This window comes from Oryzias latipes, chromosome 18 (genome assembly GCF_002234675.1).
Source record: "Oryzias latipes chromosome 18, ASM223467v1".
In the NCBI taxonomy this organism is placed as follows: domain Eukaryota; kingdom Metazoa; phylum Chordata; class Actinopteri; order Beloniformes; family Adrianichthyidae; genus Oryzias; species Oryzias latipes.
The window spans coordinates 27,851,196-27,877,901 of record NC_019876.2 but is presented as its reverse complement, the minus strand read 5'-3'; the positions used below and the strand labels follow the sequence as shown (position 1 = coordinate 27,877,901).

General features: G+C 40.3%; 1 protein-coding gene across 7 annotated transcripts in view; it reads left to right on the top strand.

Annotated features, from left to right (window-relative positions):
• Positions 1–26,706, top strand: part of LOC101166255 (neurexin-2) — an 806,741-nt gene that overhangs the window by 314,911 nt on the left and 465,124 nt on the right. Inside the window, exon 1 of one of the 7 annotated variants that reach the window (XM_023965857.1) lies at positions 1,030–1,218. The exons of the other annotated variants lie outside the window; for them this stretch is intronic. The gene's annotated coding sequence lies outside the window, so the exon portion shown is untranslated. Of the gene's footprint in view, positions 1–1,029; positions 1,219–26,706 lie in introns of those variants that run through there. 7 annotated transcript variants of the gene reach the window in all.

The window sequence follows — 26,706 nt, the reverse complement described above, 5'->3', positions numbered from 1 at the left end:
AAGAAATGTCCATTGCCTCAATATTTAAAGACAGGAGATGAGGACATTCCTCATTTGTGAATATCCAGTAAAATGCTAAATTATTTTTACCTTTTCCCCTCCAGTCTCCTGACTGTAGATTTACCTCTTAAGAACATGATCTGAAGCATCTTCTGTTTTATATTAAACAAACTTACTTTGTATCAAAGCAAATATAAAGTGTCAGCAGCTCCGTCTTTAGTTTTCACATTTTGTGTTGGCCTGCTTAAGCATTCAGGTAAGACGTTCTAGAGATGAAAGAACAATGTCTCCTCTGGATTGAGAGCTGTGTCTGCAGAGACTGGAAGCTCAAACTCTGATCTGTTGCTGGTCAGCAGGGTTTCTGGAGGACACTGACTGAAAAAAGCAGAACAAACTCCCAATATGTCTTGTCTTTTTTCACATGCAGCTATTCTTCCATGAAGTTTGACTTTCTAGAGTTGAGCTTAAAGTGGTTCTATGGACCTGCAGTTTTTTCAACTGAGCTTTCTAGGAAAAAACATGTTTTGTTTTTGTTTTTTACCCGTTTTCTCTCCTTGGCCCTGAGTTGTTGGATTTTTTTCTGAGTATCTTATTATAAGTAAAAATTCATTTTGTATGAACTGGTCATACTTTTTGTCATAGTTTGTGCTTTTTTTCCCAAACTTTAACATAGAGCACATTTTTCTCAGTCCTGGCACCATATCTAAAATTAGAACTAGTTTAGGACAAGCAAAAGTGGATCAAAGTAGGAGACAGCAGGCTTTATTAAAAAAACACTGGGGGCAGGACTGGTAGAGTTGAGCCCAGGTAAAGCAAGGCTGAGGCTGAGAACAGGCATGAGGGACCAAAAGGACAACTGATGATCTGTCACCAAGGGGGAGAACAAGCTGGATTGTTTCCTGTTGGAGCTGTCAGTCTTGATTAGAAATTGGCTGCAGGTGAGGGGGACTAGTAGAAGAGCCAAACCAGGAAGTCAGAAAGTCCATGCAGTCCATGCAGAGAGACAGACATACAGGGAAATGACATGGATCCTGACAAAAAAGTTTTCTTTGCTACACTTTTTAAGTTATTTTTATTTATTTTTTAAGCTCAATATTTTGGCTATAAGGGTTAAAGCTGTCGTCAAACACACACTCCCGCTTCCCTGAATGTCCCTTTGCCTTTTGGTTTCTGCCCCTGCTGGTCTGTCAACATGTCGTGGGACCAACACGTGAGGTGGTAAGTGGACAGCCGTGACCCTTCCACCTGCTTGCAGCACACAAACACAGAAATCCACGCTGAGCCTCAGAGTTACTGAGGTGCGATCACTCTCTTACCTGTCAAGGTTGTCGGCCTCTCCACAGATGGCAAACAGATAGAGGAGGAAGAGAGAAGGCCTCAACAGAGCTTCCCTCTGTCTCAGTCAGCACACACACTGTTCATGACGTCTGAGGCTTCAGCTGAATGCCTGTAGACCAAATCATCAAACTCAAGTATTTTAAGAACAGGGGGATTTTGTTCATTAATTAACACCACACTTCCTGTTCCTGTGAATTCAATACAACCTTTGATATTCTCGACCCAAATGTTGAACCTGTCATGTCCTGCTGCCGTATAGACTGAAAGATCTGTGGGTTTTCACAAGTTTTTTTTTTCTATTTTGCACCTTTGGGCAAAAGTTTGACTCCTGCCACACACGGAAAAATGCACTTAAATTGTCACACGTATAGTGCCCCCCCCCCCCCCACACACACACACACACAATTTCGTTTGTTTTTTTGTTTTTTTTAAACGTCAAAAAAATGAATGAAATGAAATGAAAAAAAATGAAATTAATTTCTTAACCCTTGTGCTATCCTAGGCACTTTGACATTGGGAGTGGGGTCATCCACTAGACAGTGCGCTGAACTTTTTTTCTGTGATCTTCACTGGTGTCCATGGATTACATGAAATCATCTTCATGTTGGATAAAGATCCACCTGTGTCACGCTAGGGATAACACGTCATATGGACCCCATAGGATAGCACAAAGGTTAAGGGGCCAAAAAAAACAAAAATGAAATCCACAAATGGATCCAAAAATTGTAACAATTTTGTGGGATGGCCATACATCTCACTTTTCACTTTTGTGTAAAAAAAATACTTTTGTTTGAGCAATCTTCATGAAACATCAACACTCGGTAAATGCTACAACAAGAAGCTTCCATAACCTGGAATCTACCAGAAAATCACTGTTCTAAGAAATAAAAATTCTCCAAGGGATTTCCATCTATTGCCTCCTAACTCCTCAAGCATCATTGAGAAGCCACTTGGGAAAATGTGTTGGAATTTAGAAGTTGTAGATTTTGAACGGCGTTAGCGTGGCGAGTTCACAAATGTGACAATTCCTTGTTGTTCGCACACTTTTTCCTACAATTTTGTGAAAGTTAAATGCATGAATTGTTGGCTCAAGCTGAACAAAACGATATGACATACAATATGATTATATAATGAATGTGGATGTGGTTAAGAAAAAACCTTTGTTGCCAAGGAAATCCAAAAGTTTACTTTTGTTGATTCTTTCAGAAATTACATAAACCTGTTTGTCACCCAAAAAAATGATGGTTGCTATGGAGATAAAACCAACAGAAGAGCCGCTATTTTGCAGGGTTTTGAATATGTAACTGACCAGGGCTGCAGGGGGAGAGGCTAGAGTTAGGGGAGGTCAAAAGGTTCTGGTGAGGGTGGGAGAGGGCCATATGACGCCACCTGCAGCTTTCATTTTGTTTCTTTTTTTTGTCCCCATAATATGAATTTACTTAAAAACTGAATCCAGATCTTGAAACTCTGAGAGCAAGTTTGGATTTTTTTTTAAATCTGTCGAAGATTCCTGATAGAAGAAAGGGAGAGCAACTGAAGCTCAGTCACTCCCATCTCTAAATGGGTTACTATGGCAGTGACTGGACACAAATTCAGTTTAAACACCTCTTGTTCTAAAGCTAATCTGGACCGCAGAACCACTGAAGAAGGGAGCAAAAACAAATGAGCATGGCTGTGGTGCAGAAAGCCCGTCTGTGGTGGACAGATTTGGACAACTCTAAAGCCTGGAATAAGAATTTGGTGGTTCGAGGACGTACTGCACGAAGAGGATAAAGGGGACAAGTTTTCAGGGAAAGGTAGCGAGCTTTAGCATGAGCATTATTTATAGCAGCCAGCTTCTTTCAGAGGTCACGCTGTGTCGGTGGAATGTAATTATGTGGCGATTGGTGAAGTGTGCATGCCTATGTGGCAATTTATAGGAAAGTTAGTCCTAATGGATGGCAACGGATCCCTTCCATTCCAGTGGCTGCGCATACACAGGCATGCTTAAAAATTCCAAGGTCTTGGTGCACGCAGGAAAAAGGAGTTATGCTGACAGCGAGGAGGTGGCAATGAATGCATGGCCCAGTGCAAGGAGAGGGCAGAGGAGCCACTCTCTGTGTGACTGATCTACTCACGGATGCTGCCCATCCGATTCAGGGTTAACGCTGCAGATATGAGGCTAATAAATGACTCTGATTTGCAAATGCTATTTCCCCTGAAGCATCTGGAGTTCCGTCATTGCAGCAGTTGTTTCAGGACAAAGTCTATTAGCAAAAAATCTTGACAAAAAACAACCGTTTGGGCTGGTTCTGAGAGTTGAAAGTTTCAAGGTCACTAGGCGTAAGTAACCAGCGGATTAATTGAGTATGCTGAAAGAGTGCAGGCCTGGCAGGAATTGTTTGCTCATAGTCATAATTAACTCTGGACAGAGATTAGGATTATAACATTTAGGTAATCTGGCCCGTGAGTCCCTAGCCAGTAATGGTTAGGGGAAATAGAGAAGAATGGATTGGTAATGTCTAATGATGAGCAGCTGCAGTCTGTATGCATCAGCCCCATCCAGACAAATAAACATGCAGTCACCTCATTGCCTTGTCCCTTCATTGTGACAGGGCACAGAGTAGGAAATCATTTTTTCCCCCACTTATTTCGCTCAATCTGATTCTCAGTTTACAGGGTGAAAGCAATTTACTCTGACGCTATTTCCCTTTTTGTGTGTGTGTGTGTGTGTATGTGTGTATGAAGTTTTTACTTTACCCAATAGTCCTCAGTCTCCCCATAGTTTGAACACACAGTTTGCTTTTCAGAAATGCAACTTGCAACTATAAAAAAGTGATCAGATGTCTGAGCTCGGATGCATTCATGGCTTCACTTTTGAAATTGATGTCATTGACATTTGACACAGTTTGGCTGATGATCCTTATACGGCGTTCAGACATGTCTGTGGAAATGATGGAGAGAGCCTGGTGCTGCACAAGGTATTTGCTACATTGGACAGTAAATCGAGTGAGGTGAAACAACAAACAGCTCCAGTTTTCTTTCAATTCATCCCCCACATTTCCTATTATCGTGCTAAGTGTTCTGGCTTTGTAAAGGACACTGCTGCGCTGGATGGACGCTGCTGGAATAATACGGGATTCTTGTGCAGGTTTAGCGGAGTGAATGCTATCAGAATTGAGGTTTTTCATTTTAATTTGGGAATAATTAATTATGAATCCAACCCAGTTTTTATGACGTGAGGATAATACGACACAATTGTAAACAGATCCCTCGGGGTGTGCAGTAAATATTTAAAAAAGCTCCACAACCCGTTTTCTGTCGGTGCCGCCTATCCTGCCATCAGCTCCACGGTCATCGACAACTGTTTTGTTAAATTGTACTCAGTTCTTGTAATGAGGTCGAATCCAGCTTTGCAGTAAAAACAGACTTAACGGTTTGCTTGAATTCAAAGCACAGCCGTAAATCCTATTTCAAAGTATGCTTCCTCTTTTAAGTAATCACAGCACAGAAGTGTCTCTCTGTCCGCCCACACTAAGCCCTAGGTTGCTTCAGTACGGACTTCTCAGATTGTTGTTTACTTCCTTTTAAAACTGATTTCAGTTGCATTGGTGCTGTGAACTAACCATGAGCAGCACCGCAGTCATTTTCCAAATGCTTGGATCTGTATTGCAGCCATCCAGAAGCTAAATAATTTCTGCAGACAAATGATAAAGAGGAGGTTGGGGATTGCAAGCACCATCCCATAAATGTTTAAGAAACCCAGTGTTACTGCAGGACTGGCTCTCCTGTGAAGCCTCAACTCTAATTGTTCTGACTTGGATGGCTTGCAGTTGTGCATGCATGCACACAGTTGTGGGTTTACTGATCTTATTCTCTCCATAATCATAAACAGATTATTTTTAATCTTACATTTCTTTTGTGGTTCTGTGTTCCCAATAATGCTACGGTCACAAATACATACCGTGCAATAGGGAGGCATCGGCAAAATTTTTAAGATCAACCTCTACAACTGAAAATCGTTAGCGTGGTCATGAATTTAGACAGCGGCAGGCAGGGGTACTGCCTTTATGAAATCAGGTGACAACTGGGCAGCCAAAGGGCGGTCATGGCCCAGATCGCCGACCGCCAGCAGCTCTGATTGGATGATGTGTAAATGTCTCCGGATGGGGGCCCTCCATATCATGTCCCACTGGCAGCTGGGAGTGGCCCGGAGGCATATAAAAAATGGATCATTCTGCACCACTGCTCTTTCGCTGCTCAGATTTTAAGCACACATTATAAATGCGTCAGTCTACAAATTTACAAAATTTTAGACAACATGCCTCCCAAGAAAGCACAATGTTCTGTCTCCTTCGTATTCGTCTGAGCATCAACTGTAATTTGTCGAGACCCAGGTCTCAGAGTCACCGTGGTGCTATCAACGCCATGATGAGTTGCAACATCAATGTCTTCTTCCCATTTGGATCCACGGTGGCCGGGATCGCCTGACCGTCAATACATTGACATTAGCCAATGTCAACAGTTCTTGTCGAGTGCCGTCCCTGCTACCGTCCGATTTCTAACAATCCAATGGTGGCAGTGGGATGGCAGCACGGGTCAAGGGGGTGCTTGGAGGGTGGCAGCCTGAAATCGGCCAATTGTCAGTTGATTCTTGGGACCTTGGAGACCCTCCTATCACTCACTTATCCCACTGCTGCCCTCCTGCCATCCGCCTGTTACTGGACTGTTTCCCTCCTCCTGGTTACAAATGCCACCGCGAGGCCACCTGCACAATTTGCTGAAAAACAATCATTTAGGTTGATGTGTGGCTTTTGACACGTGACCGTAGTCTAATAGGTCCAGAGTTGCTATCAGCTCGATTGAATTATGTTTCCACTGACTCAGTGGTTTTTATTTTCTGAAACTGATAGAGATGTCAACTTTAAATTAAAGTTTTATTTAGATTTCATTAAGAACTTTTTTAACCCTTGTGCTATCCTAGGCACTTTAACGTTGGGAGTTGGGTCATCTAGACCCACTAGACAGTGCACTGAACCTTTTTTCTTCAATGATTTGTGATCTTCACTGGTGTCCATGGATTCCATGAAATTTTTCCACCTTTATCCACCTTTGTCATGGTAGGGAGAACACGTCAAAGTAAGGGTGGGGTCACCTAAGATAGCACAAGGGTTACAGAACTGTGAAACACGACAGAGAAGACTTGCTGTCATTTTGACCTTTTTTTTTTTCCTTAATCCATGAATGTCACTGATGTCCTTCAGGGCTCCTTCCCTGGCCCACTCCCCTGTGGTACCGCTCACCTTCCTCCTTTTTTGCGGGTGAATGAGGAAAAATGACTGTGACATTAGATATTGATTCCACATTAACTCGTTGGGCTTCAGACGCATTGATTTCTGTCCTGGTCATCTCTTGAGCACGCACAAAAAAAGAGGATTGTCCTCCTTTTCTTTTTCCTGAAAGGTACCAAAGGTTGAGCAAAAGGCAAACCATCTGATTTAAATGAATCTGACTCATCAGGAGTACAACTAGAACCTTCTTTATAGAGATGTGATTGAGCTTGTCACAATGTTGTCAAAAGTTTTGGAATTTTGTAGCTTTAAGTTAATTTATTTCTTAATTGTTATCGTCTTTCACTGATCAGCTATGAAATATCAGATTTTTTTTCTAGCAAACATTGATTTAGGTTGACACTATCATGATCGATCAGTCAGTCCTCTTGGAAGAGACCTAATGTTCCACTGACTCTACTATTTTCATTTTACTTTCTCAAAGACGATACAACAATCTGTTGACACTCAAATGATAGTGAAGCCCCTTTAATTCTTTATTTTGTGTGCATTTTTCTGTCATGAATATTTATACTTTCACACTTGACTAGCTGTAAAGCAGTCAATTTTGGCAGAGCAGCAGAAAAGCAGCTGTCGTGTTTGAGCTGATCACAACATGAGTGTGATAAGGCGGGTGCCTCTCTGAAAAATATCCACACATTTCATGGATGATGAAGCAGTTGCTGTGATGCATGTCTGCCAATGTGCTGCAAAGAAAACAACAATATGAAGCGCACCCCTACAGGATTATCTCACTAAAGCCATTGATCTATAGAATTCAGGAACAATTCTACGCCTACAAACAAAACCAAGATACTTCAGCTAACGTCTGTCTTTTATATTTATATATATATATATATATATATATATATATATATATATATATATATATATATATATATATATATATATATATATATATATATATATATATAACATTTCAATGAAGCTTTGAAATCTCAACTGACGTTAACACACTACAGAATATTTTAACTCATCATAAACAATAGTTCTGTCGTTTCAGTTCATTTGTTTAAGTACTGATACCCATTCCATGGTTGACTTGGATTCCCTGCATTTTTATTTTTAGGAAATTTTCTGCAGCTGGAGAAACTTGTTTGACACAAGGTTTATGCGTGCGTGCGTTTCTGCGTTGCTGTCAAAAGTACAAGAAGTTTAAACTGTTAACACATTTTAAAGTCAATTATTGTAAACATTTAAAAGCTACATTGTTTGAAAAATGGCCTAATGGCCCAAGGAACACAAATAAAGTGTATTTTTCTAAAAAGTTTGGAAGTTTACGGTTCTTGTTGGATTCTGGTCAGTAAGAAACTGGACCAATTGTTCATTTAGTGTTAAAGGTTCTGCGGATGCTTGGTCCAAGGGCTGAAAGGTGAAGTACGCAGCTTCATTAATTGTAACTCCATATATCTACTGCTACTAAAAATACAGCATTAAGCTACAAAAAATTCACATTTTAAAACAATTAATCTCATAAGGCCTCAACAAATTTGGGGTGACTGTGGTTCACAGCTGTCATTGGTTACAGGTTGGCACCCTTGTTAGGCAGCAGAACTGCTATTGGTGTGTGAATGGGGGTTGGTGGGTCAATGGGACTGTGACTGTAAAGAGCTTTAGGTCTTTGAGGAAGGCAGAAATGTACTATACAAATATAGGCCATTTACCGTGTAAAACATTCAAGTTGTAGCTATGTGTAGTATGTAGTATATAAAAAATCGTATATAGAATCGTGTGCTTCACTAACATTGAGAACTCATGAGTTTCAAAGTGTGTCAGTAAGTGTGATCAACTACATATCGTCAGATGTTTTGGTGGCAGGTCATGAAAACTGAGCTTAACACTTAAGTTCTTAGGCAGTTTCCTAAAATCAATGCTCCATTTATTTTATGATGAAATGTTGTTTATAAATGGAAGCAGCTTTGGCTCAGGACAGTGTGTGGGGTCAAAAAATACAAAAAAGAAAACATGGAACATTATCCTTTTTTTTTTCATTTACAACCCCCCCCCCCCCCCCCCCCCCCCCCTTACAAAGTTTGCTTTAACCAAAAATCAAACAAAGGTCGTTTCAGTCTCAATGTTTTGCCATGTTTGGAAAAAAACCCAAGACCAACACATGGATGGAAACAGCTGAAAACAGAGAGCTTTGTGTTTGAGACTCAGTGACCTTTGTAATAAGATGACCAGTCCTGAACACGTGTGCACACCGGATTTTAGAGCATCTTTCTGCTAGCTTGGTAAAAAAAATGTAATTGCACATACAAACAAGCTAATGGTTTATAGAAACTCAACAGACTGGATAGGATGATTGCCAGAAAACAAAATAATAAAATGATGTAAAAACCCATTAATCCTCAAACAGAAGTGTCAAATACATCAACATGAAGAGAGAAACAGCGCGGACATATTAATTGACCTTCTCTGAAACTGAACCACAGCAGCACTTTTAATCTATTATCAGTGATGAATGCCTAGTTACACATATTTAAACATCTTATTCATCGCAATAGTTGTAAAGTTATGAACGCAGAAACGTGAAAGAACCGTCTAACCTCCACGGAGCAGATCCATGACTGTCGGATCTCTCTAAGGATTTTTGACTGCTGGTCATGACACTGATCTGCTATCCAAAGTTTGTGTCAGTTTGTAGAGAAAAGCAGGTCGTCCAGGCAAAAACTCACAGACACATGAGGAACGTGGTCATCAGGCGGGCGTGTAGAGCTGTGGGAAATGACCAGATGGCTGAGGAAGAACTCTGGGGATTGTTGGTGTTGTGTTTAAATGCAGACAATGAAGTGATTAATGTCTATTTGCTTTATCGCTACAATTTGTAATAACTGTGTTTTAAAACCTCTTGGTGGGTGTTGACATTTGTTTACAACTGAACGATGCAGAGATTGATGATAGAAACTAATGGAGTATCTATAGGACTTAAAAGTTCACTTTGTAGTCAAGCATGTCAACACTGTTGAAACCTTGAAGTCCAACCATAACTGACTGACACAGAAAGCCAGTGGAACATGAAAGAAAAGTATGATAGAAATTGTACTTTTACAGTTCTAAGTTGAAACAAATCATGAAAGAATGCTTGTGTTAGAATAATAGTAAAGATTGGTTAAGATAAAATTACTGAAACATATTCAAACATATTTTCCGTGGTGTAGAACAAACTGGATTATATAAATGGTCTTTTTTTTTTTTTTAACTATAAGGTGCACCGAACTGCAAGGTACATTGAGCGAGACAAAAGAGACAGTCCATGAGTCGGTCAGACTCTAACCATGTTCACAGTAATTCTAAAACGTTCTAGAAAAAACAGTCCGACACCGCTTTACTGTTACATTAGCGTATTTTTTCTAATAACACCCAACCTTGGTGCGACTTGTATAAAACATAGACTCATCCTCTACACCTGGCTGGATGTGTGGGCGGTCTGCCTTGCTCAGGCTGCGTCAGTCCCTTCGCCGGAGATGTTCCAGGGTACAGGTTTATGTTCCAGATACAGATCTACATCTTCAAATAAATGTGGTTAATTTAACCTCTTCATTGTGCTTCTCCTTTGACAAAAAAGAACACAGGGAGAATGGGGGCTTGTCCGGGATGTCAAGAGGTTGGCCATTAACTTTGCTTATGAGTGGAGTACAAAGGCGTGACTAAAAGCTAAGCAGGATTGAACATCCTAAATAACTTCAGACCCAGAAGTGCAGTATGTTTAACAGATTTCCTAAATTTTGGGGGATGGAAAATGTCTTTTGTTAAACGGGGACATGGGAAGTAAAGTGAATAGAAAAAAGGGGGGTTGACTCAGATGGTGTACAGTGGGTGGACTGTAGTCCTTTCCTTCTTTAAATAAATGTGGTTAACCAGACCTCATGGATTGTGCTTCTCCTTTGACAAAAAAGAACATGGGGAGTCGTTCTAGGATGGGATATCATGTCTCAACAGCATGCGGACAAATATATGCAAAACTGATGATGATTCGATGATGCGTGTCCAACAAAAGTCATGAAGCTAGAGAGAAAATTCAGTGAAAGATTAAAAAGACAAAATGTCAGCTGGCAGTGCAGCTACTGTTGCTGCCAAAAGAGGAAAATCGAATTGCAGCCCGCAAAGCATAGCAATGTTTCTAACAGCTGGTGGAAGAAGTGTGTGTGTGTGTGTGTGTGTGTGTGTGTGTGTGTGTGTGTGTGTGTGTGTGTGTGTGTGTGTGTGTGTGTGTGTGTGTGTGTGTGTGTGTGGTGTGTGTGTGTGTGTGTGTGTGTGTGTGTGTGTGTGTGTGTGTGTGTGTGTGTGTGTGTGTGTGTGTGTGTGTGTGTGTGTGTGGAGGGGGGGTTCAACAACAGGAAAAACAGACTGGACAAATGAAGTGAGTGGTGCAGAGGAGAGCCTGTAGGAATGCCAAGGGGACCAGCTGTGATGGAATCGAAACATAGTGGGATGATGTGGGAAGAAGACTTAGACTCATAGTTTGGAATGCATGCCAATCTGGAAAGAGGGAAGTATTGATAGATGCTGGCAATGGTGTGAAATGGAGAGCGTGTGAAGAAAGATATGATCCTAGAAGAAAGCAGGTGGGCGGATGTGTGGGTGAGATGTGGGCAATGTCATGGCACATGACATTTTTCTTTTGCTTTCTTCTTTGATGTACATAAATATTCCTAATTCACTATCAGTACTACAAAATACATGCCTAAAATGTTCAGAACAGCTCAGTGTGTATTTAGAGAAGGCTCAGTGGATCTGTTTAGGTGTGATGTTTTTGTTTTTTTTCCACTGGCTTATGCGTGAACCTTTAATATTTTTAAATATTTGAAACCTCGTTTTGTGCTGAAAGCTGTTCTTCTGTGTGAGTGAGCACATCACAGAAGCAGAGTTGAAAGTAGCTATGAAGAGACAGCTTCAGCAATCAAAGCAGAAAGAGAATCTTTGTTGGCATGCGGCAGCAACAAGACGGCCAGTCAATGCTAATTTCAATAAGACTTTAATTATTGGTGTCAGAGCTCTTTTGAATCATTTTGTGCTGTGTGTGCAATAAAAGGCGCAGAGGAGAGGGGAGGCTGAGAGGCTGTTACAGTCGGGATTCTCAGCACTAAAATATTAATGAAATATGAATGGCAGGCAATACTAGGAAAAGGCTTGAGAAGAGATAAAGGGGGAGAGAAATCAGAGATAGAAATGTCTCCTCTGTATTATTGATTTGGACGGCTTGAATGGAAGGGAAACTGTAGATGGTATTTGCTGAAGAAAAGCTCAATTTTACATGTAGATGTTTCTATTTCTTGCATAGTTTTTGCACAGGAAGCAGTCTTTCATAAATGAATTGGCTGGATTAGTTTGTAGAGTTTAGATTATATTAAAGTCCCACTTTTTTTTTTTTCTATCGAAATTTTTTTCCCAGTGGTCTCTGAATTGTTGGAGGGACTTGTAGTACAGGAGTTACAAATTTCCCAGCATGCCTCTGTTCACACTCTCTTTTGCTAGCGACAAGCACCTCACAAGCCCAAGCTAACATTAGCCTAGCAAAAAACTGGAATATTGGAGGTGTCCAGCCACGCACAGTTTAGCTGCTCAGATGGGGAAAATCAAAATGTACATGGATCTATTTGTCTGGAAGTAAAATGATTTAGAATTGCAGCGAAGAATACGAGACTTCGGCCCACCCACTGCAGTAGCTGTGTCATAAGACAGAGCTTTTTCAAACATCCGGTTTTCATCTGCTACTGATCAAATGGAATTTGAATCAAGAAATATTCAGAAACGCAGTTTTAATTTTAAATTGTTTTGTACATGTCATGTTGGTAGAAGAGAAAAGATAAAACATAAACTATTACAAAATATCACAATTCCCAGAAAAACCTCATCTTATAGTTTAGATATATATAAGCACTGATAAATGAATCAAAACAAATAATGTTAACAAACTACAGTATCTCTCCAATATCTGATTATGACACATCTTTTCAGATCATGGAGAGCTGTAATTACTTGGTCACAGCATTTCTTTGACCCCATAACTTGTTGAAGAAATGCTCCAATAAAGTGAAAGGGGCGTTCATGCATGTGTACATGAGCAGTTTGACGGTGCAGTAATTAGTAGGAGCCTTTCGCTCAAGTACTAATAAACAGTGACTGTGCTATGTGTAATATGTGCAACACCATATCATGCACTACTTCTTTAAACTTTCTCTATTGATATTTATCATTTTTTTGCCTCATATTTATTACCTGTTTGGTTAATATTTATGTATTTGTCGTTTTTCTATGAAGCTTCTCATTTACACAGATTAAATTGTCTTGACGTTCAATCATGAAGCTGTGTTTTTGTTTTAGCAGTTTTATCTCCACTTGTAGTTGACTTGTTTGCTTATGTGTTTGTGTCTATGATTCTTGCATATATTCTAGTTTTGTGTCTTTGTACAGTAATTTAAGTCATCAGACTCTTTTTCTTTTTTTCTCTTCCTTTTTTGATCTGACGAATGATCTGATTTTGCTTGGCCAGCATGAACTGCAGCCTCACTTTCCTGTTTCTAATTGACAAGAGTGGCACCGAATCTGTTGCTCAGCTGCTGGGCCCATCTGTTTCAAGCTTCTATGTGCTTTTTCTTCACAGGTGGTTCTTTCCATACTTCGATTTTAGTGCTAATTTGAGTTAGTGCTGCCTTTCTGTCACTTGAAAATAAGTCTCGATGCTTACCTGACCTTTGGCGTCCAACCAAAAAAACTGTCACTGAATGAATATTCATCTGATGTCCAATAAACCAGCAGTTTATGAATAGCTGTGGGTTGTATGGTACCAACAGTGCTGATACATCCTTAATTATTTTGCTACTGTTTGCCGATGCTTCTGCAGGTTGTCTAATCAGGTGGGTCCAAGTGGCTGACTAAATATTGAGGTCACACATAAACGTAAAAGTTTTATTGAGAAAAACTTTACGTGAAAATCGTTATTGTTTGCTAAATCTGGCACCTTATGCTTTATGTTGCTCAACATTCCCATCCCAAAACATCCATCAGTGTGAACTAAAAGGGACTTGCTGGACATTATGGATGTTTCTAAACCATAAAACAGTTACACTAACTTAAAATCCATTCCACCAGTATCTGATCGAGTTGTGTTGATGCTTCAGTTATAATGAAAAGGGATTTTCATTTTGTCAACGTTATTAGAGGAAGTTACAATCCCCTCAAACACATACCTATACACTCTTGCTCTGTATCGTCCATTGATTATATGAGAGGACTGGACTGAGTGTCACATCATTCACAGAAAATTAATTACTTCCAGTTTTAACCAAATGAAGTCCATTCATTGACTTTTTTTCATATAGTCATTGTCCTGTTGACGCCAGATGACCACAGTTGGTGATTGGTCTGTGTCAGTCTGATTTAACATTTCTATGGCAACCACTCTCACCAATCATTAGTGAGCTTGTTGGAAGTCCACACCCCCTCCTTTTGAAAGCAGGCAAAGGAGAATCTGTCAAATGTTTTAACGTTCAATGTCAGACATCATACTTTTATTGACTTGAATAACTTGCACTACAGAAAAAAAGTGCCCTCATGCCAAAAAACTGTACAGCAAAATGGTAACAATTTCATTTTAAAAACCTACCAATCACTCAGGAGGGCAGAAAATAGCAGCTTGGTCATTGAAAAAACCCCTGCAAGTTTTCAGACCCATCACTGACATAAGTCATCCCTTCCATTTTCTTTGACCGACAGCAGAGCAGATCTTACATTAGCATGCTGTTGTTGCTAAGTCCAGCCGCAGACAGAGTCAGGAAACCATTTGCTCACAACATCCTCGGACTGTTTACCTGTAAAGGTTGACAGAGTAACTGGTTGAGCCGTGGGGAAATTATACAAGACTGATTTTTTTTTTTTAGTCATTTCTTGCAGTTGTTTATTGTTGTTGGTGGTCTTTATTATGCTGTATTTGAAATGAGCTGAGGAACCTTGAAATTCCTTTGAAGTAAAGAATTATTAATCTATCCACACACAGATAAAAAATACACCGCGCACAATGAACCTCCCACATGTCTGGTCCCTGTACCTGTAGCTGCGGTTGCATGGGCAAAAGTAATCGGAATAAACGCCGGGTCAGAATAAAAATGCGTCATGTAAACACGCCGTTCAGAATACTCTGCCTCGATCTGACTCATTCGGATCAAAATGTCCTTCCAATTGAGATAGGTGGGTTAGGCTGATTATTGATCCAGTTGTGGTGCAAATAATTTATTCCAATCGTGGGTCACTACTGCTTTTACGTCATGCATAGACGATGTGGCGCTCCAGACAAGGCTGTTGACCACAAACGGGCTGCTCTGCCCGAGTGAACCATGTCTCTGAGCGGTGCAGCCGGACTCGTAGCTTCGTCTTTGCGAGCATGGGAGGGTGCTCTGTTAGGGTGTCCTATGAATGCAGAATCGCTGCTCCACACAGTCCTGAGAAACTGTGCGAACAATTATGTGAATTTGTGTTTCCACTTGTGTCCAGACACAATAAAGGCAGATGTTATTTCCACATATTAACGTGCAGCCAAGATGCACATTTAGATGCCACATTGACCGCATGGATTTTAAGTGCATGACTGCATCCACAGCTGAATGTTCTGGACAGTAATAAGCCAATTTTTACCCTTCTTCCAGGTTTGTGCGGCCATGAATAAAGCACTGGCTGTGCATATTTAGAAAATTATGAGGAAACAGGCACTTAATAATAATCATAACAGTAATAAAAGCATGTTTATAAGATCATCTCTCTCTATGCCGCAGCTTTGTTTGTTTACAACGGAACTCGCCGTTGTTTCCAGTATTTTAGATAGTACTGCGCATGTCCAAATGATTTATTGCAATGGAAAGTGTGGCGTATGTAAATGTGTGTTATAATCAGATTAGGTTTTTCTGGACCCACAGTTCAGTTCTAATCCGATCTTTGATCCGATCAAAGACATTTTGCATGTGTAACCACAGCTACTGTTGGTGTGGTTTCAGTGAAGCAGCACTAGTCCTTTAAGCCTGAAGATCATTGGAAGGGAAGAGAGAATTAGTGACAAAGATGGGGCCTAATGTCTAATTAACTCACTGCCTTTGGATTGTGGGTGTCCTTAAACCCAGGGCAGTTGATGACCACTGGCTGGAAGAAAGGCTGAAAGGGAAATTGCGTCTGGACGAGAGGGAACAATTACGTAAAGAAAGAGCATGCTGAGTCACAAAAAGAATGACCCCTCTAATCTGGGTTTACACAGCATTTTCATTTGTTTTCTACAACTTTGTTCTAGCTGGAGGAATTTCTTTACCTTTGATTTCACTCCTCTAAATGAGTTTTACTTTGTTGCAATTTTTTAAAAACTTTTTTGTAATGCAAAAGTTCAATTTACTATAAAAAAATTCCCTCTGAAAAACAAACTTCCTTAGACTTATAAGACAGACAGGAAGAGATCCTGGGGCAGGAGCAGAGGGAGGCAATGCATTAGTGTTTAATTAGACCAGGCATAGAGTGCTGTCTGCATGTATCACACAGGCTTGGCCTGAAGGGAGACGCACAAAGCGAAAGTCACTTTCAAGCTCGACTAATATAATGGGGCCCTCATGGGACCAAGCAGGGGGTAGATACCCCCCTCCCCCTCTTTCTCTCAGTTCTGCGTCTTTAAAGGTGAGTGTGTTCATCTTAAAGTCTTGCAGTGCTCAACCTGTTTCAAGGTTGGCGTGGGCCGTGAGGGTAGTGCGTGTGTTTTCTTGTTATTGTCATCCCGAGCCGCAGCACACAAATAAAGCCTCTCGCTAAGCCTGCTGTCATATCATTCTTGTGTGGCTAAGCAGGATGTTCAGTGAGTTGTGAAATTGAAATGCAGCCTTGGTTATTAGACAAACAGCCTATCACCCACACTGCTAGTTCAGTGTCAACAGCCATTCTAGCGTCAACTAACAACACAACTCATTTTTGATTAAGAACAACTTTGTGTCTTGCATGTGCTTGATTTTGAGTTTCTGCGTAGGAGTGCCTTTATTCCACATTTGGATGCCGTCAGTGTGCAAACACAATATTTATGGTGACATTTTCTGATGAAAACTGTGTTTTTAACCTGTCCTCGTGCCATTTTCCACTTGATGGAGAACATTTATCAAGAAAATTGGGCTTAAAATTACATTTCTGAGTTTATCTTTCTTCAAATGGTTGTGAATCAGGAGCAGACAAAAAAAAATGCTGTTTGAAAAAGATGGTAGGTGCGTCGTAGAAAATACACTGAGCGGGTCACAAGCTCCCTGCTCCACTCCAATCTGATGCATCCACGTGCAGACCAATAGATCCATGAACGTCTTTGTTTTCCTCGTCTGAGCTGGAATCTGGATCTAAACTGGACAGCTGGATAGCTCCTGCTAGCCATTTTTGCTGCACCGTCAATGTTTGTTTGGGGTTTTTCAAGGGCTGTAAGCTAGTGTGCAAACAGGTTATGGCAAGTGGGGGAAAGTTCCTTCACACCAACAGTCCCGCCCACGACTCAGAGGCGCATTTTCAGCGAATTCCTCTCTATGTCCTCAAAAACAACACAGGCTTGTTGACTTTGGCTAAAAACTAAATTTTATGACCACTGGGAACAATTTTAAAATAGATCAAAAGAAAAATCTGAAAGTTTAAAAGAGAAATTCAGGCTTTGAGCTCTCTGAAATCATCTGAGGCTTTTGCCACTCACAAACAATATAGCTTTTGTGGTTTTATTCACCTTTTTACTCCTTAACACCTGAGTTTATCTCTAGCTATGAAAAAAAAAGTCACTTGTGGTTTTGCTTACAAGTTGATGCTAAATTGAGGTAATTTTGGAGCCAAAGTGGTTTGATCCATATTTTCATTAGTAGGCGTTAAGGAGTTAATGTTCTGTTTCTGTGGATGGCATAAAAAAAAGAGAAAAAAGGACTAGTATTTATTGGCTTGTAGTTTTTTATTTCGATCAGGTTTATTTTTATGGGAAATCCATTTAGCCAGTAGACTTGGATGAGTTTGTCCACCTTAAATAAAGTTGTGCAACAACCTGGGGGAGAATGATAACTGAGGATTGGTAAAATCCCAATGGGCTGGTAACATTTCAGAGTGATTACTCTGGTCTAACAACACAGCCCCGCTGCAGGCTGAGCTCATATAGCTCCACGCAAACACATCACATTCTTGGACCTACATGGAGTCAACAGCAACTTCTGCATGAAACTGCTGAAATGTTATGCACACGAGAAGTCAGGTTGCTGTTGTCATTACTGGAGATAATAAAATGCATTTCTTTTTGGTAGATTTTTGCTACAGAGTTTCTAATCCCCTTTATTTCTATTCCTATTCCTGCAGTAAGTCATAAACCCCTCAGCCACAGGAATTCATGTGAAACAGACATTTAATATCAAGCAAATCTAGATTATTATTTCATGAAATGACTTTAGACTTGGCAGTCTGTTGCTTTGCTTCATGGTTGGAGTTCAGCACTGCTGTAAATCTGTGACCACATGGGGCAACTTTCTGAAAAGCTCATCATTAGTGTTTCAGGACCTGCTGTCACTCAGCAGGTGTTGGAACAAAAAAATAGATGGCCATTAGGAATTCAACAGCAGCACCTTATTAGGAGCTGTGTCCACCCCTGCTCTGGTTTAGCCTTTCTTGTAGCAGCATTTCCTCTGTTACGGTCTCTTAATCTTTCAGTGGAAGAGACACGAGGCAAAGGAAAAATTGCTTAAGTGGGACTTTTATTTCAGTAATTCAACATCAAGCAAGTTCTGCATGGATTGTGGCTCAAGCTTGTTCTGCATGTTCTCCTCAAAGGATCAGCTGCTCTGGCTCCTATGGTGCTAAAATGAAAAAGAGAAGCTCAGAAAGAGTCTGAGGCGGTTGCAGAAATTTGTTTAAGGAAAGGAAATGTACCTTTTTTTTTTTTACTTGTCCTGTCCAACAGCTGGGCAAACAGATGACAGCTGAAGGCCTCTTGTGTTGGACATATTTTATTTTATCAACAGGGGTTATGAATCTTCTGACAAACCAGATGTATGTCTGAATAAACCCCTTTTGTAATCGAGGCCAAACTTTATTGATTTTAATCCTATTTTTAAATCTTTTGTGTTGGACCGGGCAGAAAGGGAAAAGAGAGAGGGATATTAGAGAGGGGGGGATAAGAGGGTGATTTATAAGCACTTTGTGTTATATTTTTATATGAAAAGTGCTTTATAAATAAAGTTTGATTTGAGTTTAGAAAGGGGGGGGGGGGTAAAACCATGAAGCAGCATAAAGCAACACGTTTCTGAGTTATACTCATTACGGTGAGGTTCAGATGTAATACAAGTCTATAAGGGCGGGGCCTGTCCACACACACTCAAATGTTATAAACACACCTGTTGGCTCCAAAAAATGTTCAGATGTCAACATGTACACAATACAAATAATGTTTACACACGCATACGTATGCCTTCAAACCAGCTAGTGTGAAATATTTCATTCAATCACGCAAAATATTAGTGCAAAGGTGAGCTAACACCTGTGCTCAGGTGAGTGTTTATATTCTTCTAAAATGGATGATGGAATGTGTAAAGAAGGAGGGAGACTTATTTAAAAACAGTAATATGTCATCTGCATAGAGACTAATTTTATGATGGCTGTGTTTGGTTTTAATTCCTTTAATGCTCTCATTCTGTCTTATTGCCGCAGTTAGAAGCTCAATAAATATAGCAAAAAGAGAGGGAGGGAGTGGGAAACCCTGTCTGGTTCCTCTTCCAGAAGAAACCTGTTGGAAGTCTGTCACTTTACTTTCTTTTTTGTTATTTGTCTTTTTTTGCTATTTTAGATTTGTTGTCTGGGCATAAAAAAATTGACGAGGGCAGTTTGAAGATGCACCTACTGTCTTTTTAAACTGTGGCAATATGGATTTGGATATATATTAATGAAAAGGCAAGTATGAATTTGTTTATTTGGAGTGACAATTTTACTGTTAAATGTTTGGCATCTTTCAGGTGAGCTTGGGTCTTAACTGGACAAGCCCCTCAGGTTTTTGCCCTGAAAGAGGGAAACGTCTTCTGTTGAGTGCAGTTATCTCACCTACTTCAGTCTAACATCTTGATATTTGTGTTGATTCATGTCTGTGCATTTCATTGACCAGCCTCCAAGAGGGAAAGGTTAGCATGAAGCTAAAAGGTTTGCAACACACAGGAGGGTTAAATCCCATTTAAGCTGTTGCATTCTGTTTGTTGTCTTGCCTTTAAACTCTGAGCTGATAATTATAGCAATCAATGCTAAATGTCAGGTGGATCATTGATCTTGAGCTTTGAAAAAGATTTCCTCACATCTAATGTGTGTTTACTATTTCACTTAAGGGCTTTATTTTGAGCATTACTGGCATTTTCTGGTAAGCTTGCCAGTGTCTTATCGTTCTACATTCAATCCTTTTCTTATCTAGACAGAGCTGTGTTTTTCTATCGTATCCATTTGCTGATTCGCATTAAAACAACAGAATTTCCTTTAAATTTAGCTCACCGTGCTAGAAATGTGTGTATTTCGAAATCTCAGAAATGTTTAAAATGGAATAAATTGGTCTCAAAGTTTTGGATTTAAACAGACACACAGGGAAAAAGGCCTCATCAGCACTATCCGATGTGAATAAAGGTTCAAGTAAATGCAGAAACTGTCAACTGTTTCTGCGACTGTATTATAGACTTCTGTTCAGCCTCTGTTTGAACCCACGTACAGTAGAAACCGTACGGCAGACACAGAACACTTGAAAGGCAAATAAGATCAGAGAGGTGACAGACAAGAGTGCAGAGAAGGGTAGTGCAGTTCCCTTCAGTGTCTGATGTACAGAGCTCCACCTTCTGTCACCTGGTTTTCAAGGTAAACCTATTCAAGCAAACCAAGAGGGAACCGGAGAATTCAATCCCAGCTCACTTTATTGATCCCTGAAGGAAAATTAAAGTTACGCCACAGAGCCGTATCCTGCAAAGACTCGAGGGACTGTTAAGTTCAAGTCCTGATTCTTTATTGCTTATTGAATTGTGCTCCGGCATTGTTTCCGAGGGTGTTGGAACTGGTTATGCCTCAAAGAGCAGCAGATTTTTGGGGGAGATTTTCCTTGAAGGCCACGTTTCACAAGCACAAAGTAACTATAACAAAACGGAAAGCAAAACATCTGACCATGGAAGCAGAAGCTGTAAATAATCCAGGAGTCAACTCATGTTCTAACTCCAGTCCTTCAGACTAATGATTTAAAAAGTTCAGTGCAAACATATAGCAGCTGCAGTTGGATACTTTGTTTTTTTCTGAAAGTGGACATTAGGTGTTCTGAGCATCTAAGAGCACAAGTTTAGTTTTTATTTAAGAAATGACAACTCCAGGAATTCCAAGAAACATTTCCAGGAAGTTCCAGCAGTGCATCAGATTTTAAGTCCACATTTTATAGTGTGCTTTAGGAAAATTAGAGCACAGTGAGAGATCTCACCTTCTGTTTTAGAAATTGTTGTATCCCCCTCAATTACTTGTATCACAGCGGTAGCGAGAGCACTCTGCTTTTCATCGACTGGGTGTTGGTCCTCAGACAGAGCATCATTTCCTGGAGTTTGTGATCCAGTATGCATCTAAAGAGTATTTCCCTGAACTGCATCCAAGCACCACCTCAGTGCAGTGGGCAGAACATAAGTCACCCAGAACTGGTAACAAAGAGGTGAAGACGAGTTTATCAGTCAGTAACATTGTGTGGTCAATCTGGGACAAAGCCAGTACCAACAATGTCAAGAGCGACAGTGCATTAGTCAAGACTGCAGTGGGCAGTTGGACCTGCTATTGGTAACCTGGCGCAAACAATACTATGACGCAATTCTGCTCTTTCGAGAATTGAAAAAAAAATGGTTATGGTTTGGCACAAGATTTAGATGCCTTAAGGTAGCTTAAAGTCTGAACTTCTATTAGAAAATAGTCCTCAGTTAAAACATATTTTCTGAAACAGGACTTAAACAGTTTTTACTGCTTTAAACAGTTTTAACTCGAGCAAATACCACAAAGCTAAAAAATGTTGACACCTGTGAAAGACCATTTACTAATTGGTGCTTTCCACATGAAGCACCAATTAGTAAATGGTCTTTCACAGGTGTCAAACTCCAGGCCTTGAGGGCCGGCATCCTATATGTTTTCCCACCAACCTGCCATCAAAGCTGCTAATTTGCTAAACAAAACTGATCCAGGTCAATCAGACACGGCCGGATTTCTGCCAAACTAGGCCTGAAGTCTGAGACCTCTGGTCTAGATTAACCCTTACAGCTAGCTGTATGTTGGTTAATGCCCAAGATGAGAGTGGGGAACATCAGTGGACCCAAAGTTCACACCTGAGATGTTGACTCAGAGGATGAGCAACGTTAAACTCTTTAGTGTTGTTCTGGTTCATCTCACGGATTTTGGTCGTCTTCCTTCTGAGCCTAAACTTGATTTCCTGAGTTAAAGGTTTAGAAATGTTAAATGTTTAGAAATGTCTGCTTCCTGGGACGGTTCCTGGGTCGTTGTGGTTTTTATTAGAAAAAGTTGTCAAACATTGGGAATGGTTATTACTGTCAGACCACTGCATTTGATTTAAAGTCACATTTGATTCAAGTTACTATTGAATTCAAATGTGACTTTTTACATTTTTTTCAAATTCCCATTCCAAACCACTTTAGTTTAGTTTCTCACTATTTTTTTTTAAGATTGATCTATTCTTATTTTTAAGCCTAGATCCTATGAGATGCACAGTTTAATTTAATTTCTTGAAAGTAGAATAAAGTTATGAGAAATGCATATTTTTTTAAAGGTCGGGATCCTATGAAATTTTCTTGCATTCTGAAACCCTCTTTTACAGGTACATAACATCAGTTTAATGTTAAAGTATTTGGAGAAGTATTTTCTGTTACTTTTACTAAACATTTTTCAAATTATTTCTTCAATTACTGGTACATTTTTTTTTTATTTCTCAGCCAAATATAGGTTATAGATATCCCTGACTTTAGTCTGTTTTAGCCGCTGGTCTGCAGATTTACATCAGAAGATTTGCTAACCAGAACCAATAACATTTGTGTTTTTGTAAGCTGTCTTTGTGTTTGCTTTATGAAGGACATCTCTCACCAGCATTTGATCTCACCAAAGATAACTTTAATGGAAAAATGTGGATCTTTCAAAATCTATGAATTGAAGAAAAAAAAAAGCTTGTTTTTTTAATAAGAAATCAATAAGAAGATGCACAAAAAAAATCAAGTTTCAGAAAACAGTGTTTATGCATACTGTTGTGTGGCAAATAATACATAAACAAAAAACTTTTTTTATGTATACAGTTCACCTTCTCATTCATATGAATGGGAAGGTGCAGGTACAGACTCTTGGTCTGTACTGTATACTACGTTGTATTTTCAAATGTGAAATTAATCAATGCTAAAATGATTAAACTTGGTTTGGAGGGAAAGCCTCCAGCTGAGGCTCACATGGCGTATTTGCTGTGGCTAACTAAGAGAAACCCTTTTCTGTTATCCTTCGGCTCAGCAAACAGTTCGGTCGGTTCTGATGCCGTAGGTCTTCTGGCAGCAGCTGGCACAGCCCAACGTGCGTCTGAGTGACGGGCTGCGTTCAGAGCAGAGGGGGGCAACAGAGAACTCTGACTCTCCGTAAATGAGCTGCAGAAAATACAAATTCTAACCCCGACATCACTGGATTACCATCAATCTGTGGATCAATGGGCTCTGTCGTCACCAGCTGTGGGGCAATAAAGGGAAGACCTAAATGGAGCGATGGTCGCAGGTTAAGGTCATGGTTTGAGGACGAGCGACTCATCAAACATAAAAACTTCTGCATTAAAAATAAGCATGGGAACATAATTTCTTCAAGTGCTGCATACTTCTGAAAATGAGATAAAAACAAGTTTTGCCTTAAACTATGTTAAATTTCTAGAATTTTAATTATACTAATAGAGTGCAAGTTCATTTCAGCAGTGACCCTGCAGGCTCGGGAGGTGACGACGAGAAAGCAAATTCAAAACTAAAACCACTTTTATGAGACAATCAATTTTCCCCTCAGTAGTCACAAAGACACTCCTACCTGCATGTGCAAGTCTTGTTCATTTGTAGGAAATATGAATCGCACTGGAATGGAGCAGTTGGCAAGAAGGTCCTGGTTTGAGTCCCAGCTGGGAACTGTTTTTGTTTAGTTTGCGCGCGTGGCTTCTTTCTACAGTCGTGGAAACAGTTTTAAACGTGTTTCATGGGTTTACTGCCGTCTCTCAATTGTCCTTAGGAGTGCAGTGTGTGGCCCTGCAACAAACTGGTGACGTGTTTAGGGTGTTCCCCACCTTTGCCTAACAGCAACTACGTCAGCTCCAGCAGCCCCGTGACCCCAAAAGGGATTTAGCGTGTTCTGACGATGGATGAATGGATGGAGGAAACGTGTCTGCATTCTAAGCACAACAGTATAAGTGGCTTAAATAAATGCCATTTGCATTTCCGATTACTGTGATATATATTTGTTTTTGGCTTCTGCTTCATTTTATAAAAATCCTGAATGTTGTTTTTAAACACCCACTCCTGTTCAAATTGTTTTGTTGTGTGTGAAATATCTCCTTTTAGCTTTTTTTCTAATCATAGAGTACATGTTTGAAGGCTTAAAATTGCATTTTTGAATATTTATTATTCAAATCGCTATGAACCAGGAGCAGACAAAAAATTCAGTTGGAAAAGCTTGAAGGTGTGATGTAACTACCGCAGGCTCCCTGCTCCGCTCCATTCTGAATCTATCCGTGTGCGTCTCTGCTTTCCTCGTCTGACCTGGAATCTCAATCAAATGTGTACACTTGAATATTGCTCCCCATTTTTGTTGCACTGCTAATTTTAGGTTGAGGGTCTGCAAGCTAGCGGTAGAGCACGTAAACAGATGGATGACGGAAAGGGGCGGGCTTACTTACATTTTTTTTTTCCTGCTAAAAATGGCATAAGAGTAATTAAAAGCCCACTGGAAATGCATTGAAAATGGATCAGAAGAGGATCGGAGTGGGACTTTAGCTCTTAATGCCAATGAGGGCAGATTTCGGTTTGAGGATCAATCACATCACCTCTGCAGTTTCTCTGCACTCCAACCTCAAATAATGGAACTTTAACCAGCTTTCTCATGCTGTGTCTTAGATCCTTCCTGTTACTTTCCAAGTGATTGTCTTTCTTTCTTTGTGTTTGCTTAAGTCCTCTGCAGCAGTCAGATTCACCTTAAGGCTTTCCAAACGTGCAGCTATATCAGGATAAATTCTTTCCCAGTGCCTTTGGGCTGTAGATTCATGTGTGTCAGTTTGATACTTTTTTTTTTTCCAGCTCAAGCTTTTGAGCAAGTTCTAAAACTAGCCAAATGTTTAATAAGAAAACAAGCGTTTCGCTGTGCCTTAAAGCTAGCATGGAAATGTAGCCACTGTCTGTGGACCCAGCAGGCCTGTTTGATTCATGAAGCAGTGCCTAAGCTTTCAAAGGCTGCTTACATTTCCCACTGCTCTCTCTCATCTTGCCTTTGAATCATTCCTCCAAACCTCTCAGATACTCTCTCTGCAGGGTGGATGGCACTCATGGAAAGTTAATAGAGGGTGACTGTATATGCACATGTGGGCGTGCGCGAGAGCACTGAGGAAATGTGATGTGACGAGCGGATTTGTCAGCATGTGGTCATCTACATTCGAGCTGCCTTTGGACACACACATGCGTGCACACTGTTCAATCTTTTTTGTATTCCCTCCTTATTTCAATTCCACTAAATTGACCTAATCACTCCCAGTGTGAAATCCAGTGGGCCAAAAATCAGCGCGTTAAGGTTCATTATGCGTTGACTAATGCGCCACACGTTCGGATGGAGCTACTCATGCAGCTCATCTTATTAAACCTGCTCTTTTTCTGAGAGGAATCCAATTTAATAACACATGCTGCACCACACTTGTGTAATTGCAATAACCAAAGATGGGCAAAAAAATGTTGCTGATATCTGAACGTGTTGCATTCATGACCCACAGATCACGGTCTGGGAACAGCAACGTCGTCACGTTTTCCCCACGCTGTTAGCAGCGCGTGGCTCTCGAGCGAAGCTGTGACATTGTGAAGTCTGTGTGGGCTCTGGATGGGTCAACATGCAACACTTGGATGGGAATTCTTTCCTCTCTCCCTTCACACTTCCCTTTTACTGCCAAGCTCTCAGAAATGGAGCCCCCTCGAACACAAAGAAGGCCAGACAGTGCAGAGGACGATCTGCTGGCTCCTATGACTGAAGCAGCGTACCAAGTACTAAGCAGTGGCAGAGGTCAGGATTAGTGAGACCTGCTTGGTACTGAGCTGTTGTGAGAGATCAAAGTAGAGACATTTTTAGACTAAATAAAGGCTTTTTATACTTTGTTACACGTTTTACTTTTATTAACTGAATGGTTAACACATTTAGCTTGCATTATTGAATCCTGCAAGCCAGTTGAGACCAGGTGCTTCAAAAAACGATGTCAGAACTTTTCCACTGAAAAAAAAACAAGGCTAGAAAACAAGTCCTGACCACCAAAAAATGTAGATATTGTATTTAAGGCATTTAAGCCCATGAGGGGCTTCCCTGTCCTGTCAATCATTGGCCTGGAGCCCACACAGGAAACCCCCCCTAGGGCTAAATGAGTTGTGTGCATCTGGGCGCTCCGTCTGATTATTATTCAACTTTTCATTAAAAGGACTACATTCCAATAGAGTATTTTGTCACTTTCCTCCTAATCCACGAACACGCAGAGGTCAGCAGGTGCTACCTCACAGAACACGGAAGAAAAAACATGATTCCTTCAAAATACTGCTTCGTTTGATCTGTTTAACAACAAACGTTTCGATTTTTGGGGCTTGTTTGCGCAGAATAATGCAGAACATTTGCAGGTGAAAACAAACTGCTGATTTATTTTTGATGTTCAAAAGTTCAAAATTTGATGTGATTTCAACACCAATTTTAATTTAGTATGTGAACAAAAACACTTTACATATAAAAGGTTTTTTAAAATAAACAAAGTTTTTTTTTTTATTAAGAA